We start from the raw sequence: 27,948 nt of genomic DNA on the forward strand, positions 1-27,948 counted from the left end.
TGATCCAGAATCTTCTACAAGGCTTGGCGATGCACTTTCGAGCTTAGAATCAGTGACAGTAATGAAATCCGAGCAGACGTCTTTCTCAATTGCTCGACGACGTCATACTCACTCTACTTCATTATTTGGAGCAGCAATTCTTCCTCTTCTTTTTGTTCAGCAGACTCCTCTTTCTCAACCCTTACAGCCTTCTCCTCAATACTTTCTTGTGACTCTCCCATTTTTACTTTGCCCTTCTTCTTTTCAGCCTCATTATTCTCGTAACATCTCCCACTTCTGGTTATAAATTCTACTTCTTGATCTGGTGGAGAGGAGCTACTAGTTGAGTTTGGTTAGGGAGAAGTATCTTTGGAGGGTCCAATGTAGGTCATTTTAAAATGCTCGTGAGGAGCAAAGCATGGTTTGGGAGGAGTGATGGGTTGAGTGTGGGTATGGTTGAGGCTAGGAGTTGAAGTGCTGCTGGATGCCTCCTGAGTAAGTACTTGGAGATTGTAGTTCCAAGGCATTGCATGGGTGTTTGTGACTGGGAGTTGAGGCGAGGTTCGAATTATTATTATTAGACGTGTTGGTGGTGTTGGGAGCAGAAAAGACTAATCTCGGGTTGGGGGTAGAGACATCTCGGCCGAACCTGGTTGTATTTACTTCGCCCTCCATTCTTGGCCTCTACTGGCATCTCAAAGTTTTGAGTGACAGCATTCTTCAGACTTCCTGCCGGAATTCATCACAGTTTTGCAGCTCATGGTCAGTCGCTCCTCCGTGGTAGGGACATCCTGTATCACTTTCTGATCCCGGTGTCTGAGGGCAGAGGTAACCTTCTCATACTGCCATTGCAAAAATTTCCTCGAAGTGAGGAATCAGTTGATCTACCTCCAAAGTTGACTTTTCATCCTCAAGGTCTATCATATTCATGCCATTACCAGCACCATGATTGGGCAATGGGTTTGAAGTGACATTGGGGAGAGAACCATTTCCTTCAATCTTTAGCCACAGGTTTTTGATGAGGGCCTGTACTCTTCCCTTGAGAGCTCCACGGTTATCAGTTGAGTGCCCAAGTGCCCAGCCATGATATTCACATTGGGCACTAGCGTCATGCCACCTAGGATATGGTGGCTGAATCGGGTCCAGGGGGATAAGCACTATCTGATTTATACCGAGGATGTATTGTTATATTTTACTGAGTGGAAGGGGGAGAGGAGGATCAGGGTTTCTCTGTAGTCTTGGATTGTTTTGGGGAGGAGGTGGTCATGGTTGAACAAGTTGAATAGGCGGTCTGGGTTAGTAAGTTGCTTGCAGTGGATATTGTGGGCGAGGGTGAGGATAATTTGGAAAAGGAGGTGGAATGTTAGCTATTGTCGGGCCTTGAGCAGGAGGGTACGGCAGGAAATTATTCTGGGAGAATGGAGGTTGGGTTTGTCAGGTGATGGAATGCACATCACCTTCTTTTTTCTTTCCAAAACTGGGATTTTTATTCACAAGATTCTCAGTCAATTCCTGCAATCGTCCTAACCTTAGGTTAGCTTCAATTCTTTCACCAACTTGGATAATGTCTAAAAAGCTGTTGGAGGTGTTTCCAATCATCATATTGAAATACGGAGCTTTCAACGTCTCAATGAACAGAGAGCAGAGTTCATTGTCAGTAACCGGAGGATATACCTCCGCTGCTTTCTCTCTCCATCTCTGGGCATACTCTTTAAAGCTTTCCCTCTCTCCCTACACCAGATTCTGGAGGTCTCTCCTTGTGCGGGCGATGTCATAGTTGAATTTGTACTGTTTCAGGAAAGCGTCAGCCAAATTTTTCTAGGAGCGCAGTTTGCTCCTATTTAGTTGGATGCACCATCGCAGGGCTGCCCCGGAGAGACTCTCATGGAAGAAGTGGACCAGAACCCTGTCATCTTCAGTGAGGGCAGACATCTTGGCTGTGTAAGTTGCCAGATGGATGCGGGAATCTGAATTTTTGGTATACTTGTCGAAGTCCGGAACTTTGAACTTTGGTGGCACCACCACATCTGGTACTAATCTCAGCAACAACACATCTACTGAGCCATACATATTCAGTCCCTCTATTGCTCTTAATCTCTCTTCTAGAGCGGATAACTTCTCATTCTCTCTTGTTTTACTTTCTCCTCCTATTGCATGAGCTATTCCCCCAGTTGGGAAATAAGGGGCAGGGTGAAATGGAGGGATTGGGATAGAATGGTGTAACTCTGCATTTGAGACAGCTGGGTAATAGGGAAAAGGTAAGTCATTATTTAGGAGGGTCAGATTGACAGTGATTGTCGAATCCGAAATGGGTGGTTAAAAAGTGAAAGAGGTTGAAGCTTGGTGGGAATCAACCGTTGTAGGAAGTGGGAGAGGTAGTGGCAAATTTGGTTCTGATGCAGGCTTATTTTGGGATATCTCCTTCATTAGTTTCATGAGCTCTGAGACTTGGTCTCTTAATTCGAAAACTTATCCCTGTAGGTTCTGGACTTGTTTCTGATCTTCCATTATCCTCTTTGTCCGAGATCTCATTAAGTACACTCATCTCGGTCGAACTGCTTGCTCTGTCAGGCTTACTTTGCTTAGAGCAATGTTGATTTCCTGTGAGGAAAATTGTTAAATGAATTTTAAATTCTGTTAAAATTAAAGGTCCTAACTTGGACAAAGGATACGGTGGCGTATAAAAGCCAAAAAAAAAAAAAAAAATGGAATCTGTAGAAGGATAATTGCGTCAATCTTATTATAGCATCACTCGATAGTCTAACGGTGAATGACTGGATCGGATGCATGTCTATGATACTTGTCCATATAGCACATTCGTATTTTCGCATAACCCTAGCGAGGATAGTTCCTACGGGAGTCATACTATTCATTCACATTTCGCTAAACAATGGTCCAAAGCGATACATTAATCAAACAGTTCATACATAACATTCTTTTACAATTGCCTAGGCTCAGGGAGACTCTTTAAAATACAATGACATCTTTTGAGGTACTCATAGAGTCTTTCTTCTTGTATGGCGGGATTAAATATCCTCAAGGCATATTCAGATTCTGGCAGGAGCTCTTGTTTCCCTTGTGCTATCATTTTTTCTAGCTGGTCAATATTTTCTCTCAGCTCTTGGTTAAGGGTTGCTTGCCTTTCTTTTTCTTTCCTTTCTTTAGCACATTCTTTCAAAATGTCATTGATCAGCTGTGCCTCTTCTTTTAGTTCAAGCTTCTTCTTTTTGCTTTCTTATTTATACTCTTCCATGAGTATCTCCTGATATTCCATTTTCTCTTGTAACTTGCCCTTCTGAACTCCTGCCTCTCTTATTACACCTTGGAGGGAAATCTTTTCTTTTTCCCACCGTGTTTCTTGTTCCTCAAATTTTGCCTTTTCTGTAGTCACTTCTTCCCTAAGCCTTTTCACCTCCTTTTTCAAGATTTGCTATTGGTCTTCCAACTGCCTTATCCGTTCTTGTAGTTGCTGGTTCTCGACATTCGAACTCTGTAGAGAGCTGACTAACTCGACATTAACTTCTTTTGAAAGTACTTCCCGATGAGGCGTGCTGCCCTTTGGTTCTGTTGGTTCGAAAACTGGGTATCCCTGATCTCTACTTGCCTTCCATCTGAGGTAATCTTCTGTGGTGCTTAGCCCTTTAGGCGACCATTCAATCATAGTGACCTTTTCCCAGGACTTGCAAAATACTTTCAGTTCTTCCTCTCAGCTGAGTTTATGGTAGAAATGAGCTTGATGGAGTTCTTCAACATTGGGCACGAATTGGGTTAAACTGAACTGCCTCATTACCAAAGCGGGGATGTAACCTGTGTATCCGGTCACTCTGATCAAAGGTATCGAGTGACTACTCCCCGTACTGAACAAAATAGGCTGACCCATAGTCTATAGCTTCCTCCAGCAATAGTTGTGACTGTTAAAACTTAGAATCTGCTATTGCCATTGCAGCTCATCCTTTGGACTTATTGTCAGTCTAGCCATTTTTTCAATGAGCAGCTGGTTGGGATACCAAGTTAATCCCCTAGTTTCCAAAGGGCAGATGTGGCTGAGGATCCAAAGATGTAGCAATTGAGAACAGCACTTGATGGTTCCCTTACCTTGTTGTTGGCAATAGGTTAGGGTCAAAAGGGTCTTTGTAAGGATTGCAGGTATTGGGTTGACGTTTTGCTTCTCTACTGCCCAAAACATTTCTATGATGCTGTGAGTTACGACTCCCAAAGGTCCGGGAAACAAGATCAGGCTGTAAATCCCCAGAGCTAATGCCATTGAAACCTATTCCCATTGTTTGTTCTGAATGTGCAGGTCCAAATGCTTTTTGATGTAAGTCCAATACTAGCCATGTGTGCTTCCCTTGACAGTTTCCTTTTCCCTCGCTTCCTCAGCAGAGACTCCCAGTATATGTGCTAACCGTTTCCAAGTCTGTCTATGCTCAAGGTGTAGGTAGATCCGATTCTGTGCCACATAAGGGATTTCTAACAGCGTCTAATATTCTTCCATAGTGGGAGTTGTATCTATGTCGTTGAAGGAGAACACCCCATACTTGGGATTCCAAGTAGATAGCATGGCTTTCAATACTGGAACTTGTATTCTAACCCGTATCAAGGTTGCAATCCTTCCATACTTTTCCTTAAACTTTGCCTTGACATGATCAGGAAGTGATTTCCAACTGCTGGATAGATCCTCAAGACCGATCATTCTAACCTCAAACTTGCTTGGATCGAATGGAGGTCATGGGCCGATGTCCGCCCCTATGTCATCAATCTGAGGGGATTCTGAACTATGAAGCGGTTCGGGCCATTGTTTAGCATTCCGTTACTGCCTTGGAACTTCTTCTGTTGACTGACTCGAGGATGCTATACTAAAGTTTCCGTTTTACCCTTTTACAGACCCCAATTTATAACGCCTGCGGAGAAAATTTGTTAGCAGAATAAACTCAGATAATTTTGAATTATACTGTTGGCATGGCGATATTCGTACACCTATCAAAGTAGGAAGGTGGTTAGATCATTCTAACAGTATGATTCAAAATTACCCCTTATTTTAAAATTTTAAAAATACAAATGGAGTAAGATGAAAGCAAGTATGTCCCTTTTGTCCTAAAATAGGGAGAACCCTAGTACCGGGTAAGTCCTATCTAATTGAATAGTTCTATCTTATGAGGTAGTTTGCTATGGATTTCAGATACTGTGATAGTTTAGCTCAAGGTCTAATTTTCTAAAAGCCAAAAGTTCCCAAGTTATCCCTACTGTAAACAGTGGAGCCCCATTCCATCACCACAATACTAACGGGAGAATTCCACGGGTATCACAGTAGATGGAACAAGTTCCAATCTGAGCAGAATCCTTCACGAATACTAACGGGGTAAAACCCACGGGTACCGCTACATGACTCCCTCCTATTTCCTAAAAGGGTAAGAAAGCCTGGGTATAGGGCTGAAGTGTGTGAGGACGTTGTATAAGTGATCAGTGTGTGAAGGGACATATTTATCTCTTCCCTGTATGGGGGAAGTTTTAGACAAAAATTGCTGTGACAAATAAGACAGCCAAAGTAAGCAAAATGGTTAGATAGAATAATAATTAATATATCAGGATTTTCAAATTTTGTAAATTAAACCCCCTAATGAGCATAAAATTAAATCTGCTTTTGGACCTCTAAATCAGGATTAAGGTGACAAGTCCCTAGTGGAGTCGCCAAGCTGTCGCAAGGATTTTTGTGGTCGCCTGGACGAGCTCTCACTGAAGTGGGAAAAGTGAGGAGTCGCCACTTTAATTTTGAGGAAAATTAAAGAAAACCATTTGTAAAGGTAAATTAAAAAGAAATCACTTTGAAAACAGAGATTCTAGGTTCGGGATCCGTATACGGGTGGGGAATGTGTTAGGCACCCCACCTTATCCCTCAACGAGGGTAAGCAGATTTAACATTATGCTCTTTATAAATTGAAATTGGTAATTTGGGGGTTAGAGTGACGATGTTAATCCTTCATAAGAGTAAAAGGAATATTTGATATTTCACTTTTCAGGGCTGCTCAAGGATATGAGTACATGAGATGACCCGTAGTGAGTAAGTGTCGGGTAGCAGATTTTGTCTAGGGGTTACTTTGTGTATCGAAGTTGTGGTGTTTTAATTTGGGTTTTAGTTGAGAGAATTCAGGTAAGGACTTTCTCCCGATCTCTTGATATATTAATTTAAGTGAAAGATTTCGAATAAGAACTTTCCTCTGATCTCCGCATATTTTATTAAAATTTTGGCTGAGAATCAGGTAAGAACTCTCTCCCGATCTCTTAAAGTATTCTATTCAAAGTTTTGGGTGAAGAATCTCGGATAAGAACTCTCATATGATCTCCACATTTTATTAAAATTTTGGATGAGAAGCGGGTAAGAACTCTCTCCCGATCTCTTAAAGTATTTTGTTTAAAGATTTAAGTGAGAGATCTCGGATAAGAACTCTCCTCCGATCTCCCTATATTTTATTGAAATTTTGTACGAGAATCAGGTAAGAACTCTCCCCTAATCTCTTTAAGTATTCTGCTTAAAGTTTTAAGTGAGGGATTTCGGATAAGAACTCTCCTCTGATCTCCCTATATTTTATTAAAATTTCATATGAGAATCGGGTAAGAACTCTCCCCCTATCTCTTAAAGTATTCTATTTAAAGTTTTAAGCGAGGGATCTCGGATAAGAACTCTCCTTTGATCTCTCTATATTTTATTGAAATTTCGGACGAGAATCGGGTAAGAACTCTCCCCCGATCTCTTTAAGTATTATGTTTAAAGTTTTAAGTGAGGGATCTCGGATAAGAACTCTCCTTCGATCTCCCTATAAATTGTGTTTAAGAATTAAGCTGAGCTCGGGTAAGAACTCTCTCTCGAGCTCTTAACGTTTGCTAGAATGGCATTTTGTAAGGACTTTGAGACTAAGAATTCAAGTAAAGGGTCTCTCTTGACGCCTTCATTTTTAGGGGGTAGGGTACAAAAAACACAGGAAGTTCGGGTAAAGCTTTTCCTAGCCTTCAGGACCCTATAACTAGATAGTGGACTAAAGACTGAACTCTTTGTCGATCTTTCGTCTGATCATTTTATTAGAACTCTTCGACTAGCAATATCTAATCTCTATTGTTGCTAGCCCGGGATCTGATTTCATCTTAATCCTCGATCTATAGTACTTTTGCCTAGTTTTGTTTCTAAGGCCTGATCTCATAACTTTTTTATTTGACCTATTGATTTCTGATTTATTTAACCTTTTGCTACGCCTATCTTTTGTCATTTTTTTTATTCATTCAGGCCTGAAGCTCTCATGTTAAGATACTTCTACCGATATCTTTTAGATTATCTACATGTTGTCCATGACCTGAACATCCATGTTTAAAGGAAATGAAAACTATGAGGAGATAAATAGAGTTTACGAATGAATAGAAAAAGAAGACTCGGGAAATGACTATTGGCCTGGACAATCTACTTTAGGATTTTAGTGCGACTGAATATAACAAAAGTTTTAAGAATAATAACGGAGAAAATTAAAGCACGAGTATTCGACAAAATGACAGTCTAGACACTTACCTGTGAGGAGTCGAGGAGACTAATGGGCTAAATCCGGCGTCCGCAAATCTTATAGAGGTGAAAGCTGACGGCCAAAAAACTAATACTTACTCGAAGTAGCGGGAACCAGGTCGGAATGAAGTTGAGTTTGGAGGGTAATGTACTGATATTAGGGAGGTGAGAATGAAACTGAACAAAGAAAATAGCCTTACAGAGCAATGAATAGGCACTGAAAATGAAAATTTTAGGGTTCAGAACTCCTTCGATGAAGATACTTAATAAAACTGGTTTCTAAAGTTTCTCAAAAGCTCAGAATGGCAAAGTAGCAAGACTGAATCAAGTTTCAGAGTCTTTCCACTATAATCACCACTACCTTTTTTGTCTGTCCCTTCTATAGTATTGCATGCAGGTATTTATAGGGAACGGGTGCTCATCATGGAGGGTTAGGATCTGATCAAGGGAGACGGAGGGTTTAGATTCAAAAGGACACAATCCGATGCCTGAGAATTAAAGAGAATCAAAATGGAGGGTTAGGATTTTATTCAGAATATTCGTCCTTTCTTCTTTTAATCCAACGGCTCAGGGTCTTGCCTTATAAGATGAATCCAAAAGCTAGGAATAAAAAGCGCTGAACTTGTCATCTACTTTTTGATCCAAGGGCTCTGGGTCTATCCTTACAATTGTGATCATCGGTGGAGATCGAAATGTACAGGACTGTCATAACTATTTTGGCGTCTGTCAGCTAGGTAGGCGTTTCTGCAAATGAGGCGTGCGGTAAAGATTTGATCACGCCTGCAACACTTTAATTAACTCGGCTCTGATTATGAAGAGAGTTATCTGAAGGCTATTCAATCTCTCCGTGCTCTCCGATCTCTATTTCTTTCGATCTCCTTATTATGACCCTCTCCTTTTCCAATCTCTCTAGTATCAAGTCCCTTCTCATTTCCCGATCTCTCCCATTCTAGATCTTTCTTTCTTATCTAACTTGCATTGGTCAACGCAATTAATTCTTCAGTTATTGATACATCCGCTTTGATTTCTGTATGCAATAAATGCCCAACCCCCTATATATATATGCACCAACGGGGAAATCCCCTTCACACTTCACTTTTCTCCTTCAGTTTTTTTTTCAATGCTCTTTTTCTCCAGTTCAAGCTTCTCCGGTAAAAAAATTCTAATTATGGCCGCTTTTGATCTTTTCCCGACTATTTCCTTCGCCCTTCACCTGAAAGTTTATGACCCCGGCGATCGGAGAACCATAAGGACGTTATCTGATGACAGTGATGGAACCGGACTAATTTACCAATCAAGATCGAAAGTGACGAACGTGCCGATCTCGAATCGGTCTATCAATGTAATGGGTGGACTGATTTCGGGCAAGAGGACTGCTAATTTCAATCTTAATGTTGGTGATCGCCTCTTGAAGTTCATTTGGTCCCTCACTGCATCGGGCGTCTCGACTGCAACTTGGTTCTGGCCAATAACATCGGCGATGACTCCACTCAATATCATGAGAGTCATAGTCATCCTATCTGAGCTGCACATCTATCCAATACTTGTGGCTGGCTTTCTGATCAAACACATCTTTTGATTCAGCCATAAGACTATGCTTTAACATAGGCCATTATTAGGTAAGATGTAGTGCTGATTTATTAGGTAAGATGTAGTGCTGATCTTTAGAGATCGCCCAAATGATGTAATCCTATTTTTAAAGATTCCCCCAATGATGTAATTCGATCCCTTGAGATAGCCCAAATAATGTAATCCGATCTTTTTGAAATTAAATGAAATTTTATTAGAAGGTTTTTATTTTATTACTGCATTAGTTATTTTTTCGATTTCTGATATGCATATCCGATCTGATCTCTAAATGAATCGCCATTAACCGATCTGTGGTTTTGAAAGTTTTCTCAATCCGATAACCCTAACTAAACGATCTCATTTATTCGATTTTATTATTGTGTTTCTGGAACCTTCCTACAACGTGTCAGGAAAGTGAACTGATTCCGCTAACCAATGCGTCGATTGGGACTTCGTGAGCATTAAATGCTCATACGGGTATAAATAGGGGGAGGGTAAGTCAGTTGCTTCCTTTTGTCATTTTCAGAACTTCCCTAGCAATCTCAACATTCTCTCGTTTTCTCAAGTTTTTCCGGCACTGATCACATTCCGGTAAAGATTTTGATTCTTTTTTCGGTTAATTTCTTTTGTTTTTCTCTGAAAATGAGCGGCGCCGAGGGTCAGAGAGTTGCAGCCTGCCTTTCGTCCATGTTTTGTAGACCTCAAAAGAGGGCGATGTGATTAGATCAGGCGGTTGAACCAGCACGGCCATCGTTCCGATTACTGGTCCAGCTACCAGACTGAGGCGAGGAGCATCTTTGAGAAGAGAAAATTTGCCAGTTGATGAGTTGCCTTCAGTCCTGAGAGAAATCGATCTCCAATCTATAAGCCAATAGTACAATCTGCGGATCAACTCTTTCGAGCTGATCAAGTGCCATGGCGACCTTCGAGCCGATCACTTCTTTGATGAAGGCGATCTCCTTATAGTATATGAAGAACAGCTGAAGGCAGGACTTTGTTTTCCTTTGGACGAGTTTTACAAGGCCATCCTAAAGTTCCACCACGTCTCGGTAGCTCAAGTGCATCCGAACTCCTGGTGGACTTTAATAGCTTTTCGGGGCCTCTACCAAGCTAAGGGACTGGAACCCATAGCTAAAGTCTTTGCCGAGCTACATAGGCTTGCCCAAAGGAAGGATGATGAGTTTTGGTTATTTCATGCTAAGCCGAACTGCTCCCTCTTTACCGATCTCCCTTCTTCATTAAAGAATTGAAAGGATCGCTTTTTTATATTGAGGAGCGAGATTTCGAACGGCTTTGAGGGTATCCCACAGAGTTGGCAACACTTGGTCACTTCGATCCTGAAGAAGATCGCCTTAAATAAGGACGAAGATGCCATGGTGAAAGGGTTAAAGTCTCAAGCGTCCACCTAGAAATTCTCTTGCTTAGACGCGGTGATGGCCAAACTGAAGTATTGGATGATATAGCTGATCACTGATGAAGACTATGAGCTTCAGCTCTCTGACCTCAGCCCTGGTACTATCCATATCTCTCGCCTCTGAATCTTAGCGAACTCACTAACTTCTTTTTTGTACAGGTATGGCGGGCGACGACGCTTCCAAGGAGAGTAGCAAGCGAAAGAGGGAGGTCTCCCGAAAAGTGCGGGCGATAAAGGGGGCCACCATTGCTGATGTTCAGACCCCCCAGCGGGAATTGGTAGAGGTACCGAGCTCACCTCCCCGACCTCGGGAGCAGCCGATCCCAGAGGTAGAGATCGTTGCTCCTGCTCCTCAGCAGATCGAAGTTCCGCCTCCCCCTCCTCCTTCGATCTCTTCCTATGTGGAAGGGGAGTCCTCGAGTCCTACGGTTAGGACACTTTCCTGGGGTGCTCAACTTCTGATCCAATCGCTAGAAAGAAACCGCTCTACCAGAGGGAACCCCGGGCTAGCCAAGGTTATGAGCGCTTCTATCTGCTTCCAAGAAGATCGGAACAGGTTAGCAGAGGAGAGCATCGATGATATCTTAACTCAAACAATGAGCTTGGGCTTGGAGGCCATTGCAAATCAACACGTAATCAAAGAGAAGGCCCACACCTTAAGGAGGGAGATCCTTACGGCGGTCCAGGACGCCTCAGCTACACAAGCTCAACTCTCCTCTGTTAATGACTACATCACTGGAATGGAAGATCGGATGATGCATTATGAGGAGAGGATAGCGGAGGTGGAGCGGGAACTTGAAGACTCTCAGGCTGGTCGATCTGCCAATCTCTCTCGTTTTACTGAAGACCTTCGAGCGAAGGAAGAGGAGCCCCAAACCAAGGAGGAGGAGGAGCTCCGAGCCAAGGATGAGGAGCTCCAAGCCAAGGAAGAGGAGAGCACCATAAAAGAGGTCGGGGCTTATGTGAACGCCCATAATACCCTTCTGGCCGAGCTAAGGAAGCGGTATCCTGAAGAGGACTTCTCCTGGATGAATGAGCTCCCCCCAGATGCCGAAGAGGAGAGCAACGAGGAACCAGAGAGAGAGAGAGAGGGGGAGAGAATCAGAGAGTGGAGGATGTACCTGGGGAGCAGGCTGGGGGTGATCCACCTGCTGAGTGACTTGTATATATTTTCCTTGAAATGAATAGAAGTCCTTTTATTTACTTTCTTTGTTGAGATCAGAAAGCGCCCAAGTCATATGAGTACTTAATTGTTTGCATGTATTTGAACATTAAACTTGAAAGCAACCATTAATCAGAGTATAAGAGATCGGCAAGACATTACACGTAAGCTTGAGATTGGATTAAATGTAAACTTGAGATCGGACTAAACTTAAGCTTGAAATAGGACTAAGTCACGACTAATCACTGGGTAAAACTTTAAACATTAGAATTGAAAAACTTGACATTGACTTGAACCTTTAAGATTGGAACCATCATTAGATCAGAAAGAAACCGTAACTTTATTTTGAAAACATCATGGGTCTTCAAACGAGAAATTCAAAACACCTCAATAGTCAAATGAAGTTCTCCAATATTTGTACGGAGGGATCTGAGAGCATCGGTTGGCAAGACTAGAAAGCCTGGAAACCCAATATTGATTCGGACTCATCTGATAAGAGATCGAAAACAATTAACTAAACGTGGATCAGTTTATTCCGTGGTCGAGCAATCAGTTAGTTCAGAAGAGTCATTTGTGATCGAATGACATCGGTTGGGAGCGGATGATGAAGTCGATTTTTTTTTTTTAAATCCCTTGACTTCGGAGGTCGGCCAAAATATGGTGTCGACACAACCCATCATAAAATTAAAAATTATATATAGAATATTTATATATTTAAGCCCATATTTTATGACATAATTTATATCCATCTTAATTTTAATCAAATTAAATCACTTTTAGTATTTGGGGTCAAGCCTTTTGTGGTAGGCATAACGTACAATTATTGTTTATTAAACATGGATGTTGGCTTAGCAGCTCGTCATCTTCAGCAATTGCCCCCATTGCCTTCCGTGCCGAGCTTGCCACCAATGCCAGCCATTCCAACTCTCCCACAGCCTACTGTGCCAACCACTCAACCTTCTCTTCCTAAGCCTACTCTGCCTCCACTTCCTAGTTTGCCCAGCATCCCTACTATCCCAAAGGTCAGCTTGCCTTCATTGCCAAGCATTCCCTCCATTCCCACAATCCCAACTACAATTCCTTCCATCCCATTCCTTTCTCCACCACCGGGAAACTAGTCCACCTCTAGGGAGGTTAGTTGAGTTGAATTATTCAGTTCATTTGTTTCTGGTTTAGTTGATGATACGTTTAAGCATTGTTTATGTATACGAGTAACTTCTTCTACTGTCCTTCCTTCTTTCTTTTTCAAGCCTGTGCTCCAAAATTACTATTCCATTTTACATTAAAAATCGATTGTATTTCAGTATGATATGATGGCTGAGTTAGAAATTTTAATTTTTTAATTAAAAAAATTACAATTGTGCTTGTCATGGCAATAGAAGAAAGAGTGTACCCAAATAAATTGCATCTCAACAAAAGGAACTCCTGATTATAAATTTCCAGATGTTCAAAGAAAGATTTGATTTTTAAAAGAAATTAAAAATGTACACGCATTAGCAAAACAGAGAAACTGAGAGTGATAAACCGATAAAGTGAGGGAGCAAAAGGAGAAGAAGAGAAAGAACGATAAAAGTGTCGACCAAAATCCACATTTTCAGTGAGAAAATCCAAGGAATTCAAAGCCCAACAGGCAAGGTAATTTTCCCATTTCATTTATATTTAAATTTGAGGATGAGAAAATATGGGTTATTCAATTTCAGTTCGAATCTTCTATTACTATCATACGATTTCTGTTGTTGAACACGTTTCCTTGTGAAATGTATGTCTGCTTGTGTAAATGCATGGAATTTGCTAATGGGTACTTAAAAAAAATTGCTTATGTATATATCCTGGGGACTGCAAATTACGGATCATGGTTCATGGGCTATGAATAATCTGGTGGTTGTTCTTTCCATTTTGTAGGAAATAGGAAGCTTTAGCTAGTGACACTGACGTTTTCTACTAGTTGAACTTGAAAACTTGAGAATTCAATGACGTAGCAAAGAGATATTTGGTTGTTTGCTAGCGCTTCTGTTTGAGAAAGTAGAGTCTGGTTGTTTCATATTAGAACTATCTATGGTTGGGTATTTCAGCAATTTTTAAAGGGGAAATGGACTGTCAAAGTTTGAAGCTCCAATCTCCTCCATGAAGATGCATGTACTCGACTATTGATATGCTATTGTAAGGGTAATTAAAAACTTGAATAAACACAAGAAATAAGTGTAATTTAAGGAAATCATGAATGTGCTACATATTGTTACTGTATGTAATTTAGGCCCTATAGCAAATGCATGGCATGCTAGTTTCTCTAGCTTACTGGTAGAATGTAAGATATACCACTTCCTCTGGCTCAAACATTTTTACAAGGGAGCTTTAGAGCTGAAGGGTTACCTCACATTTATGTATAAGGACTTTTGTATTTAGAGGAAGAATGAAGTATTGCAGGTAATGCTCCCCAAGTCATTCTTATTTATTTTTATCATGATCTCATAGTCACTAGTTGTGAACGATTGGGGTAGAGTAAAATGCTGAAGTGAATGCAAGTGACACAGGTCCCTATAGCTTTAATTTGAGAATTAAAGGGGCTATGATTAAACCGTTAAAATCTAGCTATAGTATGTTAGGAATCTTCTGCTTTTGTTATGGTCATAAGGACCTTTAGTTTTGACTTTTAGCATGATCTCAGTAAAGGCATGATAAAAAATTTTAGTGAGTATAAAGCAATTAAGTCCCTATAGCTCAATGGTAGAGCGTCAGTCTTGAGAACTGAAGGGCTGTAGTTCGATTCTACATAGGGACCTTTTGCTTTTATCGTATTCATCACTATATAAGACATGGATGCCTAGGTCTGTTGTGGACTCTGTTTTTGTTCTTTGTTATGGTGTTATGTAATAAATCATGGGGACCTCCATTTTCTGTCCCTCTTGTTAATGGTAGAAAATTATATCCTAGCAAAAGTGAGAAAGAGAGGTTCTAGGGGGATTTGCTATTTTGGTTGTGTTCCCCATTGATGTCAAGGGCAAATGACACATTGGATGAACTCCCACCATCCTTGCAAAGCTATGATCCTTGTGCATGAAGATGCCTTTTGGTATACATGTACCTATTTATTATATTTTATTATTGCCACATTGATTGTCGGAGAAGAATAAAAAATTCTCAGTGACTATATAAAGTCTCTGAAGAGACCCATTCTCTTGATCATTTCCCATATTTTTTATTTGTAGATGTGGGATAAAATATCATAGTGGTTGAAACGATGAGTTGCCTAGAGACCAATATTTAGTGTGCTTTCCATGGGTCTAGCTGATAGGGACCTGTTGCTTTTGTTATCATCCCATTAACCTATAATAAATTAAGGGACTATAGTAAAAATAAGACATAAAAGTCCCTATAGCTCAATGTTAGAGCGTCAGTCTTGAGAACTGAAGGGCTGTAGTTCGATTCTACATAGGGACCTGAAATTGTACTCTTTTGCTTCATGCTCTCTTTCACACCTGAAGCTACTTTCATCAACCTATAACTAATTTGCTATTTATTTATATTTCAATAGCAATTGACTATTATCATTTCTCCCTCTCTGTCTTTCTATCATGCACGCACACACACAGCAGTTATGATAGTAGCAACCTAATCTTATGGGTTATTTGATTAACTTGGGATTTCTTTTTCTCTGTTTTATCTTTTCCATACGTACATTAGTTAGTACAAGAAAGGATTTATTAGCCATTATGGAAAAATTATACACTCAAAACATTTACTACTGCGGCATCTAGTTAGAGTATATTGATATGATTTGTAGTGTTATTCAAGCTCACTATGATTTTCTTTTTTCTTTTAGTCATTGAGATTCTTGAAGGAAAAAAAACCAGGAAAAGGTTCTCAACACTGAGATTATTCTTTTCTTTCTTTTTTCTCTACCCTTAGTTATAGTAGAAATTATTCACAGTATGACTACTGTTATATTATGGATGTAGTTTGCAGTTAGAACTACTCTTATGGAGACAGAATGCTAGTTGTTTAGAAACACTTCAAATACAGAAGAAAATTAAGCATTTGGCTTTCTGTGCCGATGCAGTTGTAGTTTTCATTTTAACTGTGTCAACTGAATTTAACTGTGTCAAGCATGGCCATTATTATGCAAATGATATCTGTTAGATGGTTTGCAGTTATTGAACAATAAATTTAGAAGCTTTGAGTAACAACATAGAACAAATTGTTTATCTAGATACTAGTGATCATAAAAAGATAGGAAAATCCATACCATATACCAACAAAAAAAAAATCAGTATACAATGTTAAAAGACAAACTATTAGAGCAAGCAATTCTATGTCCCGTATGATTGCGTGGAGATAGAGCAAAAAGGTGATAGCTTCTAATATATGGCAGACCAGAGCATGTTATATCATTCATCTCTTTCTAATAGTAACAGGAAACACAAAATGAACATTATCCTGCACTAGTTTCCAGGTGGTGGGGAGGGGAATGGGATAGAGGGAATTGTAGTAGGAATTGTGGGGATGGAGGGCATACTTGGCAGCGGAGGCAAGGTGATCTTGGGAGCAGTGGCCATGGTTGGCAAGCTAGGAAGTGGAGGTAGTGCGGGCTTAGGCAACGTTGGTTGAGTAGTTAGCAAAGTTGGAAATGTGGGTTGTGGCAATGTTGGCAAAGAAGGCAATGCTGGTTTAGGCAAAGAAGGCGCTGTGGGGTTTGGCAAATTTAGCACTGAAGGCAGAGGTGGCAATTACATAAGATAGCGAGCAGCTAGAGCCACATTGAGGCTTGAAAATGATAAAACAATGAATAAAATAAGGATGAAGCAATTGAAAGAGGCGATTGTTAAGTGATTATTCTTTCAAGTTTGTTGATCTTGATCAAAGGAGTTCTGTAAGGCTTTGAGGAAAACAAGGTACCGGAATGTGCTTATATAGGATTAGCTGACTCCCTTCTGATTTCTTTTTAGTTCAACTTAGGTCTAGAAAATTAACGGCTTCCATTGATATAATATCACCAAAAACCAAAGTAAAAAGTGAGGTTGTTTGGTGTTCCTCCTTTAAAACTCAATGTTGGATTGCCCACCAATTAGAATACAGAAGTATTGATTACCACACTCTTTTGACCTCCGTACATATGCTATGATAATAACAATATTTAGCCAACCAGAACCGTATTTGTCAATTTTCTAAGTTGAAAATTGATAAGAAGGTGAACTAACAAGTAACCCAATATGACATGTTTTTTTCCCCAAACAAACATCGTATCCTTATCATCTACCACGACACCTAGCTAAACGTGGTGTCCTTATCATCTACCACGACACCAAGCTAAGTTCTCAAGGCTGCAGCAGCTATATATATACAAACAAGCGCTCGCGCGCTGAGGGAGAAATTCATTTGAGGGGTCTAATTAAAATATGTAATTTATAAAAATAACATACATGAAATAGACATAAGTTGATAAAAGAATTTCTAATGAGAAGTTAAAAAGATATTATAAGTAAATTACAATGGTTTTCATTTATTTTTTATTAATTGAAATCTAATTAATCATAATAACTTCTTTGTTAATACTTATAAATATATATTTTTTAATGTAATTCATCAAATAATCATGTAATAATTTATTTCTTATTCTATTGTGAAGTGAATTTTTATGTAATTGATAAGATTAATGATCAATTTTACTTTGACCATTTAATTTTATAATTAACAATATAAAAATATTAATTTAACATTAATTTTATTTTGTATATTAAAATATAAATGTAAGGAATATATGGTTAATCTCTTAGACTTTATTTTTTTTTTCTTAAAAAAAGAGACTTTATTTTCATAATTATATTTTTGTTTGATTATAATTATGATATATGTTGTACTTTTTCTCTTGATTAAAAAAAATATAATTAAGGATACAATTATAATAAGCAGTCAAGAACCTTATCCCCCTAAAAGGATAAGAACTTTTTTTTTTTTCCTCCTTGTTGATGATTGGAGACAAAATAAACAAAAAATAAAATAACCTATGATTACCTCTAGGCTAGAAAATGGGTTGTTTAATTCACTAACCATACATTAATATTGTAAAATAATAAGTATTAGCTTATCAAAGTCTAGGACAAAAAAAAAGTGATACTTCTATATTAATTTAGTAAAATTACTAATATACCCCTAAAAAATTCAGAAATTTCAGGGGACTCAATGCCCCCTTGGCCCTAATGTGGGTCCGCCTATGTATATATATTGATAGAACCAGACCTTGTTTAGCTCATCTAAACTTATACAAAAATTCCCTTTTGTTGTTCAATTTAACAAGGCCTCATTCATCGGCTTCATTTTGTGTTCTTTGTCGCCTTGTCATTTTCAAGCATGGATGTTAGCTTAGCAGCTCGTCATCTTCAGCAATTGCCCCCATTGCCTTCAGTGCCGAACTTGCCACCAATGCCAGCCATTCCAACTCTCCCACAGCCTACATTGCCATCCACTCAACCTTCTCCTCCCAAGTCTACTCTGTCTCCACTTCCTAGTTTGCCCACCTTCCCCATCTTCCCAAAGTTCGGCTAGCCTCCAATGCCAAGCATTCCCTCCATTCCCACAATCCCAACTACAATTCCCTCCATCCCATTCCTTTCTCCCCCACCGGGAAACTTGTTCATCTCTAGGAGTTCAGTTGAATATTTAGCTCATTTGTTTCTGATTTAGTTGATTGCCATTTTCTTTTTTATATAGACGAGTAAACGTAATTAAGAGTAAATGTAATTAATAAACTTCACTTCTTCTACAATATTGTCCTTTCCTATTTTCTTGTTCAATCCTGTGCTCTGAAATTACCATTCCATTTTATATTGCTGTGTGATATGATGGCGGAATTACAAATTTAAATATTCAATGGAAAAAAAAATTACAATCATGCTTATTATAGCAATAGAAGAAAGAGTGTACCCAAATAAATACCAAAGTATACTGCAACAAAAGGAACTTTTGATAATAAATTTCAAGATACTAAAAGAAAAAGGTTAGATTTTTTTTTTATTATTATTATTACATAGGTAGGGGAGGGGTTCGAATACGAGCCTTTCATGTTTAACACTTGTGCAGCTTCCATTAGGCGTACTACTGAAAAGGATATAGTTTTAAAATAAATTAAAATATACACTCATTAGTAAATAACAAAAATAAAATTTTAAATTTTAAATGATTAAAATATATTTTAACAACAAAATTATAGGGAATATTTTTTTATATAGTTTATCTATTTAATGTTTTGTGTATTTTATAATTTAATCTAATTAAATAACTCTAACTTTTAAGTAAATTTATTTTTGAATTCTCTCTCTTTTTTCTTAAATAATTAAATGGTGATTAGATATATTGACGTGGCCATTGTTATTAAGTTTAACAGCTGATTTTAATAGCAAAGTGGGATTAAATTTAGGTTACGTTTGATAGAATATAATGTAATACAATAATGTAATATAATATAATTATTTATGTAATACAATTAAAATTATAATATAATATAATTATTATTATATTTCTCTACTTGATTGTAAAATAAAAGTATAAGTAGTGAATGTAATGATAATTTTTATTTTAATATTTAATTTATTTATAATATTAATATTAAGTAATAATAGTTAAAGTAAACGGTAGTCAAGTGATAATGCCATAGTGGTGGTGGTAAGGTAAGGTAGTGGTAGTAATAGTGGCCAAGTGGTGAAAGATGTGAAGATAATTAAGTGGTGACAATAATGGTTAAGTAACGTGATAACAATGATGATAATAGTGATGGTGGTGGTTGACAATTGTGGTCAAGTGGTGATAATAATAGTATTGACGATAAATAATGGTTACATTAATTTTTATATTGTAATTACTATTAGGTTACTTTAAATATAATTAATTATATTAGATTGTATATGTCATTTCATTATATTAAATTTTTTTATTATTAAATGATATAATTAAATATGTAATACAATACTAATTACATTATAAATTATAAATTATAGAGAAATTGTTAGAAAAAAAGGGTAAAATTATAAAGATGGCTAAAGATTTTTTTAAAATTTTTCGATTTTCTTAATTAAAAGAACATATCGATAATGGTCAGAACGTTGGAGCGATTTTCCTAATTAAAAAATTAATCAGAACTAGTGCATATTCATATGAGCAGTAGTAGGAGGAGGGAAGAGAAGACGAGAAAGAACGATAGAATTGTAAATCCACGATTTCCGTGAGAAGATCCAAGAAATTCAATGCTCAACTGGCAAGGTAATTTTCCCATTTCATTTTTTTTTTTTAATTTGAAGTTGAGAAAATATGGGTATTCAATTTCAGTTCGAATCTTCTATAACCATTATATTATTTCTGCCATTAAACAAGTTTCCTTGTGAAATGTATGTCTGCGAGTGTAAATGCCAGCATGGAATTTGCTGATGGTTGCTTAAAAAAAAGTTGCTTATGTATATATTCTGGGACTGTTAATTACGGATCATGGTTCATGGGTTGTGAATAATTTGGATTTTGTTCTTTCATTTTGTAGGAAATATGAAGCTTTAGTTAGTGACACTTACGTTTTCTATTGGCTGAACTTGAAAAGTTGAGATTTAGATGATGTAGCAAAGAGATATTCGGTCGTTTGCTAGTTTTCTTGTTTGGGAAAGTAGAATCCTGTTGTTTCGTATTGGAACTATCTATATGTGGGCATTTCAGAATTTTTTAAAGGGGAAATGGGCTGTCAAAGTTTGAAGCTCCAATCTCCTCCATGAAGATGCAAGCACTCGACTATTGATATACTAGCACAGTGGTTCATATTGTAAGGATAATTAAATGCTTGAATAAATACAAGGAATAAGAATTGCTATTGCTGTTATTTTGTTGCTACGTTAGTGTTGTGTTTGTGCAGTTTTTCGAAGTAGATGGTTGGCCTATGTAATTTAAGGATATCATGAATGTACTACGTATTGTTACTCTATGTAATTTAAGGTTGGGTTGCTCTTGTAGCAAATGCAAGACATGCTAATTTCTCTATCTTACTGGTAGAGTGTAAGATACACCACTTCCTCTAGCTCAAACATTTTTACAAGGGAGTTTAAGAACTGGAGGGTTACCTTACATTTTTGTATTTAGAGGTAGAATGAAGTATCCCATTTTATGCTCCCCTTGTCATTCTTATTTATTTTTATTATGATCTCATAGTCACTAGTTTTGAACAATTTTGGTAGAGTAAAATGCTGAAGTGAATGTAAGTGACGCTGGTCCCTTTAGCTTTAGACTTGAGAAGTAAATGGTCTCTGATTAAACCGTTAAACTCTAGCTATAGGAACCTTCTGCTTTTGTTATGTGCATAAGGACCTTTAGTTTTGACTTTTAGCATGATCTCAGTGGCATGATAGACAATTTTAACAGTATATAGCAAATAAGTCCCTATAGCTCAATGGTAGAGCGTCAGTCTTGAGAACTGAAGGGCTGTAGTTCTATTCTACATAGGGACCTTTTGCTTTTATCATATTAATATATAAGATATGGATGCCTAGGTCTGTTCTGGAATCTGTTTTGGTTCTTTTGTTATTGTCTTATGTACTAACAATGGAGGTCCCTCCCATTAATGGTAGAAAATGATATCTTCTACGGGAACTTACTATTTTGGATGTGTTCCTCATTGATGTCAAGTGAAAATGACACATTGGACCAACTCCCACCATCCTTACAGATCTACGATCCCTGAGCATAAAGATGCCTTTTGGTATACATGTACCTATTTATTATATTTTATTATTGTCATACATTGATTCAACTCAACTCAACTAAGCCTTTATCCTAAAAATTTGGGGTCGACTATATGGATTATCTTTCTCTACTCTAAACGATTTTGGGTTAAATACTCGAAAATGTGTAATGCTATTGCCATACGTTGATTGGTGGAGAAAAATAAAAAATTCTCAGTGAATATATATAATTCAAAAAAGTATCTGGAGAGACCCTGTGACACCCCTTAACCGTCTACAGTATATCCGAGTAAGATATGTCACACGGTGTACCGGAACACTCTATTTTATCTTAATCATTTTTATTCTTTCTTAATTAATTTTTATCATAGTTTTGAATATAACTTGTGAAATATAATTCATTTAAGTTATTTATTAAAATTATAATTTGTTTGAGGTTCCGAAAATTTTATAGAAAATCCGGCAGAGTACCAGCTAAAAATGGAGAAAACAGTTCTTCGAAACCTGTGAAAAACACTTCCAATATTTTCAATCAATCCCAAACTCCATTTCATCAACAAAATCTCAATATGTTTTTCAACAATATTTCCATTTCTCAATCATTCATCTCATATGATAATCATGTAAAAGTCATTAATAAATGTTCACTTTTTCATTCATAAACACAATTTCTACTATTTATATTAATACCAAAATACATTACATAAGTTTCAATTACATATGAGAAAATAAAAGTTAATTACAAAATATCAAAATAAAACCTAGTGTCCTACCAATGCACTGATGACGGTGAGGTGACACGGACACTATGCGTAGTCACAGGAGGTCTCACCCGACCGTGGTCTATCGGGCTCGATCAATATCTCCAGAACCTATGCGTGGCAAAAGCAACGCTCTAAGCAATAATGCTTAGTGGTACCAATAATAAAATAAAAAGAAATAATAGAAAATAAATATGCAGTGAATATATCGATGTCTTATTGCAAATAAATTTTCGATGAGTATTTGTAGTCTTACTTATTTTGTACTTGTTATATTCATTATTTCATTAAATTTATCTACTTTCATTTTTGGTTGCCCAAGTAACCTATACTGGACGACTGGACTGGATAAACGGGTAAACTGGCACTGGGTATCAAGTACCTCGGGCCGTCACACCATCGGTCACATATGTGTCTCCAGATAAATGCAGCGGCTAATAAGCTGTAATAACATTAGGCACAAGGCCAAGTATCAACATAATGTCAGAATGGCTAAAGGCCATGAAATCACAGAATGGCATAATGCCATGTGCAGTACTGCTAACTGAACCCTATTGGCATGCCAAACAATCCAAATCAATCTTGTTAGGTATACTAGGGCATTTGACACTTTTGAATTTTTTCAATTTTTGAATTTCAAGTTTTGGTGTTACTATTCCCTTCACTAGTCAACAAAAATGTTGACTTTTGCATAGAAAATAGGTACATTGGTTTTAACACTTCCAACATACCACATTTTGCATTCAAAATTTGTTGGTATTGGTTACCAATACCATTTCTAAGCTTAAAATTAATGGAGCAGAATTTTTAGTTTTCATACCCTATCTTTACTATTCCATTAGTTACTGTTGCAGTGGGAATTTGGGAAAATGATAGACATGAAAGTTGTTCTTTATTTTGTCTAGTTGAATTTTTTTTTTGAATCACTCCATTTGGAGTTTTGTAGCTCAAGTTATGGTCCAAAAACCACAACTGGCCGGATTGGAATTTTTCTGGACTGACCATATCTACAAAGAGCAGTAACTGCAACTCCCTTGTTGGATAGGTTCTGGTCATAATTTGGGGTGGGTTTCTTCATGAAAGTTGTTGGTCTATATCTTAGCTTATTGCTGGTAAAATTTCAAGTCAATTGGACCATTCTACACTGAGTTATGGCCAAATGAACAAGGTCATTCTGCAGAAATAGGTTGCAGGACACCCGGATTGGGGCAAGTTTTTGGTCCACTTGGTTTGGTCTTATGGGCATGGTTTCTTCACCAAAGTTGTGCCATTATGTGTCTAGTTTCATGTCCAATTGGTCAAACACCAATTGAACCTCTACAATTCAAGTTATGGCTGCCCAAATCTACTGGACTCATGTCCAATTCTGCAGGTCACCTAGGGCAGCCACACTAAACCTAAATCCTATCACTAAACACACTTCATTTCTTGTTTACCAATAGCCAAATGGTCAGTAATTGATCATTAAAACTTTAGTTTATGTCCATTTTCATCCACCACCAAAATTAAATTTTAAAACCCTAACCCTAATTGACCAAGCCTCCAATTCATGCATCTTACTCCTAATTTGCTATACTAATCATATAATTTATAAGAGGGGTAGCTAATATGTTACTTTAAACCAAAGAATTCTCCTAACTCTAACTCATGTCAAGGCTGCCAAAATTTCATGGAATATAACCATGCTTCATTAATTCAATTTTTATCAAATTTTCAATTTAACTTAGCTCAAATTCATGATTAGAAAGATGTAAAAGCAAAGAATATGGCACTAACCTTAGTAGGGCAGAATTTTCTCTTGTTAATTCTTCACTTTCTTTTGTTTTCTTGGCTGCCAAACACCTTCCCAAGTGGTGTAGATAAATTTTAATAAAGGTATCTTAGGGTTTGGTGGAGAGAAATCTAGGTTTTGGGAGAGAAAAATGAAAGAAATTTTTTAAATGGATGAGAGGAGTTCCAGCTGGTTTTTTGGGAAGAAGAAGAAGACAGATTTTTCTTTCCAATTTTGCCTCATTTAACTCTTTTTAATTGGCTTGGTGAGTTGTGATTGGTGGAGACCTAACTAATGACATCATGTGATGTCATAATTCCACTTTTCTTTCATTTTTCTTTTCTTTTCTTTTCTACTCATTTTCAATTCAATTTTTAGCAATATTTATTCATATTTTAGATCATAATAATTATTTACTTAACTGGACAAGTCGGCCAAAAATCGCCTCTGAAGGCGAAATGACCAAAATACCCTCCGTTTGGCTTAACGGGTCAAAATTGTCTGTATCGATTGAAAAATTTTTCTAAATATTTTCTTGGCATTCTAATGCCATAGGAACCTCAATGACCCTTCTCTAGAGTCCTAAAAATTATTTTATGAATTTTTCCCCGGGTCTAGGGCTCCTAGTTGCGATAACCGCAACTTTCCACTAGGTTACCCATCGCTAGGGCACCGGCTCATTTAACTTGGTTGTATTTTATTTCTAAAATTTTTTCTCAATTTTTCTTATTAATATTTGAGTTAATTATGGTTCCTCACTTTAGTTTAAATATTTTTTTCCGAACGTTCTAGCTGTCCAGTTCGACACTGATCACCGGAACAGTAGAATGTACGGAGTTGCTATAGGGAGGGTGTTACAACTCTTCCCCTCTAATTTAAATTTCGTCCTCGAAATTTACCTAATGCAAACAGTTGAGGGAACTGTTGCCTCATCGTCTCTTCACTTTCCCAAGTTGCCTCTTCGGTGTTGTGGTGCCTCCAAAGCACTTTCACTAGTGGAATCTGCTTATTCCTCAACTCTTTCACTTCTCGAGCTAGGATCCGTATGGGTTCTTCTTCATATGTCAAATCCGGTTGTACTTTAATTTCTTCAATGGAGATGACATGTGAAGGATCTGAGCAATATCTTCTTAGCATAGATACGTGGAACACATTGTGGATCTTGTCCAGCTCTGGTGGTAAAGCTAGCCTATAAGCCACTGGACCCACACGTTCAATGATTTCATATGGGCCAATGAACCTAGGGCTTAACTTACCTTTTCTTCCAAACCTCAGTACCTTCTTCCACGGTGACACCTTGAGGAACACTTTATCGCCAACCGCATATTCTATTTCTTTTCTCTTCAAGTCGACATAGGATTTACATGCATGCGAGGCAACCTTCGATTGACTTTGATTAGTTTTACTTTCTCCTCGATCTGTTTCACTGTGTCCGGCCCTACCTTGTCTTCGCCCAATTCAGTCCAAAGACACCGAGTTCTACATTTTCTCCCATACAGTGCTTCATACGGGGCCATTTGGATGCTAGCTTAGTAGCTATTGTTGTATGCAAATTCTGCTAATGGGAGCTATCTATCCCAACTTCCCTCAAACTCAATGACACAACTCCTCAGCATATCCTCAAGGACCTGACATATATTTCATGTTATTATTATCATTTTAGTTCAATATTTGTATTAATTCAATTGGTTCAATTGTTTACCTGGATTACTCTTTCTGATTGCCCATTCGTCTGAGCATGGAAAGCTGTGCTAAAGTGGAGTTGTGTACCCAAAGACTCATGCAACTTCTTCCAAAATCTCGATGTAAACCTTGGGTCTCGATCAGATATGATGGAAAGTGGAATTCCATGCAGTCTAACTATCTCACTGATATACAATTCTGCTAACTTCTCCAGTGAGTAGTCAGTCCTAACTGGCAGAAAGTGTGCTGACTTCGTCAATCTATCCACTATCACCCATGCTGCATCATGTTTCTTCTGGGTGAGAGGTAGACCACTTACAAAATCCATGGTGACCCGATCCCATTTCCATTCAGGTATGCGTATAGGCTGTAGCAAACCTGATGGAACTTGATGTTCTGCCTTGACTTGCTGACATGTCAAACATTTAGTCACATAGTCAGCTATGTCCTTTTTCATACCAGGCCACCAATACTGAAGTTTCAGATCATGATACATTTTTGAACTTCCTGGGTGCATAGCATAAACACTGGCATGTGCTTCTTTCAGAATATTGGCTTTTAATTCCCCATTATCTGGTACACATACTCTTCCTTTGTAGTATAGACACCTATATGCTTTCACTTCATAGTCAGTTGCCTTCCCTTCTAGGATTTTTCTCATAATAGCCTTTAGCTTCTCATCTACCTTCTGCCCATCTAAAATCTGCTGTAACAGGTTTGGCCTCACTTGCAACTCAGCCAAAATAGCTCCATCTCGAACCAAAGTTAGACGGGCATTCAATGATCTCAAAGCTGTAATGGATTTTCTGCTCAAAGCATTTGCAACTACATTTGCTTTCCCAGGATGGTAGTCAATTACACAATCATAGTCCTTCAGGAACTCAATCCATCATCTCTGTCTAAGGTTGAGCTCCTTCTGGGTTGGCAAGTATTTCAGGCTTTTGTGGTCTGTGTAAAAGTAGCAATTTTCACCATACAAGTAATGCCTCCATATCTTCAGTGCGAAGATAATTGCTGCAAGCTCTAGATCATGGGTAGGGTAATTCTATTCATGTGGCCTTAGCTGTCTGGAAGCATAAGCGACCACCTTCCCCTCTTGCATCAATACACACCCTAACCCATTATGAGAGGCATCACTGTAGACCACAAAGTCCTTTCCTGACACTGGCTGTGTTAACACTGGTGCCTCTGTTAACATAGCCTTCAACTTCTCAAAACTGGTCTGACACTTGTCATTCCAGTCAAATCTAACATTCTTGTGTAACAACTTGGTCATTGGAGCAGCTATTAAGGAAAATCCCTTCACAAATCTTCTGTAATACCCAGCTAGTCCCAAGAAACTTCTTACCTCAGTTGTATTCCTGGGAGGCTTCCATTCCATCACTGCTTTTATTTTCTTGGGATCCACTCTAATCCCATCAGCTGACACTATGTGTCCAAGGAATGCAATTTCATTTAACCAGAAGTCACACTTTGACAACTTAGCATACAGCTTCTTTTCTCTCAGGGTTTGCAGAACAATCCTCAAATGTTCATCATGCTCTTCCCTGGTCTTGGAATACACCAAAATATCATCAATAAAGATCACTACGAACCGATCTAGGTATGGATGGAAGATACGGTTCATAAGGTCCATAAATGCCGCTGGTGCATTTGTTAGACCAAAGGGCATCACTAGGAACTCTTAATGCCCATATCGGGTCTTGAATGCAGTCTTTGGCACATCTGCATCCTTCACCCTCAACTGATGATACCCTGATCTGAGATCAATTTTAGAAAATACTCCTGCTCCCTTCAACTGATCAAACAGATCATCAATTCTAGGCAACGGATATTTGTTCTTCACAGTCACTTTATTCAACTGCCGGTAATCAATGCATAACCTCAAAGTCCCATCTTTCTTCTTTACAAACAGCACTGGAGCTCCCCATGGTGACACACTAGGGCGTATGAACCCCTTATCCAGCAACTCCTGTAACTGGATTTTCAGTTCCTTCAATTCTGTGGGTGCCATCCTATAAGGAGCAATAGATATTGGTGCTGTACCCGGCAGTGTCTCAATAGCAAATTCAACTTCCCTTTCTGGTGGCAAATCAGGCAATTCTTCAGGGAACACATTTGGGAAGTCTTTTGCTGTGGGTATGTCACACAGATTTGGCTTAGCCTGCCTAGTATCCACCACATGTGCTAGGTAGGCTTCACAGCCTTTTCTCATCAGTTTTCTTGTAGCTATGGCTGAGATAACATTGGACAGGAAATCTATCCTTTCACCCACAACAGTGATCTCATTACCCTCAGAAGTTTTCAGAGAAATTCTCTTCAATTTGCAATCAACTATTGCTTGATGACGTGACAACCA

General features: G+C 38.2%; 1 long non-coding RNA gene and 3 other non-coding genes across 4 annotated transcripts; all 4 read left to right on the plus strand.

The window, feature by feature from the left end:
• The first annotated feature begins 12,484 nt into the window (after positions 1–12,484).
• On the plus strand, positions 12,485–20,518 carry LOC131182285 (uncharacterized). Its single transcript, XR_009150562.1, has 2 exons — positions 12,485–13,302; positions 20,189–20,518. It is a non-coding gene; the product is annotated as an uncharacterized LOC131182285 (long non-coding RNA).
• On the plus strand, positions 14,375–14,446 carry TRNAS-UGA (transfer RNA serine (anticodon UGA)). The gene has a single exon. It is a non-coding gene; the product is annotated as a tRNA-Ser (tRNA).
• On the plus strand, positions 15,034–15,105 carry TRNAS-UGA (transfer RNA serine (anticodon UGA)). The gene has a single exon. It is a non-coding gene; the product is annotated as a tRNA-Ser (tRNA).
• Positions 20,519–21,068: 550 nt separating the features above from the next.
• Positions 21,069–21,140, plus strand: TRNAS-UGA (transfer RNA serine (anticodon UGA)). The gene has a single exon. It is a non-coding gene; the product is annotated as a tRNA-Ser (tRNA).
• Positions 21,141–27,948: the final 6,808 nt, after the last annotated feature.

Source organism: Hevea brasiliensis, chromosome 8, assembly GCF_030052815.1.
Source record: "Hevea brasiliensis isolate MT/VB/25A 57/8 chromosome 8, ASM3005281v1, whole genome shotgun sequence".
Lineage (NCBI taxonomy): Eukaryota > Viridiplantae > Streptophyta > Magnoliopsida > Malpighiales > Euphorbiaceae > Hevea > Hevea brasiliensis.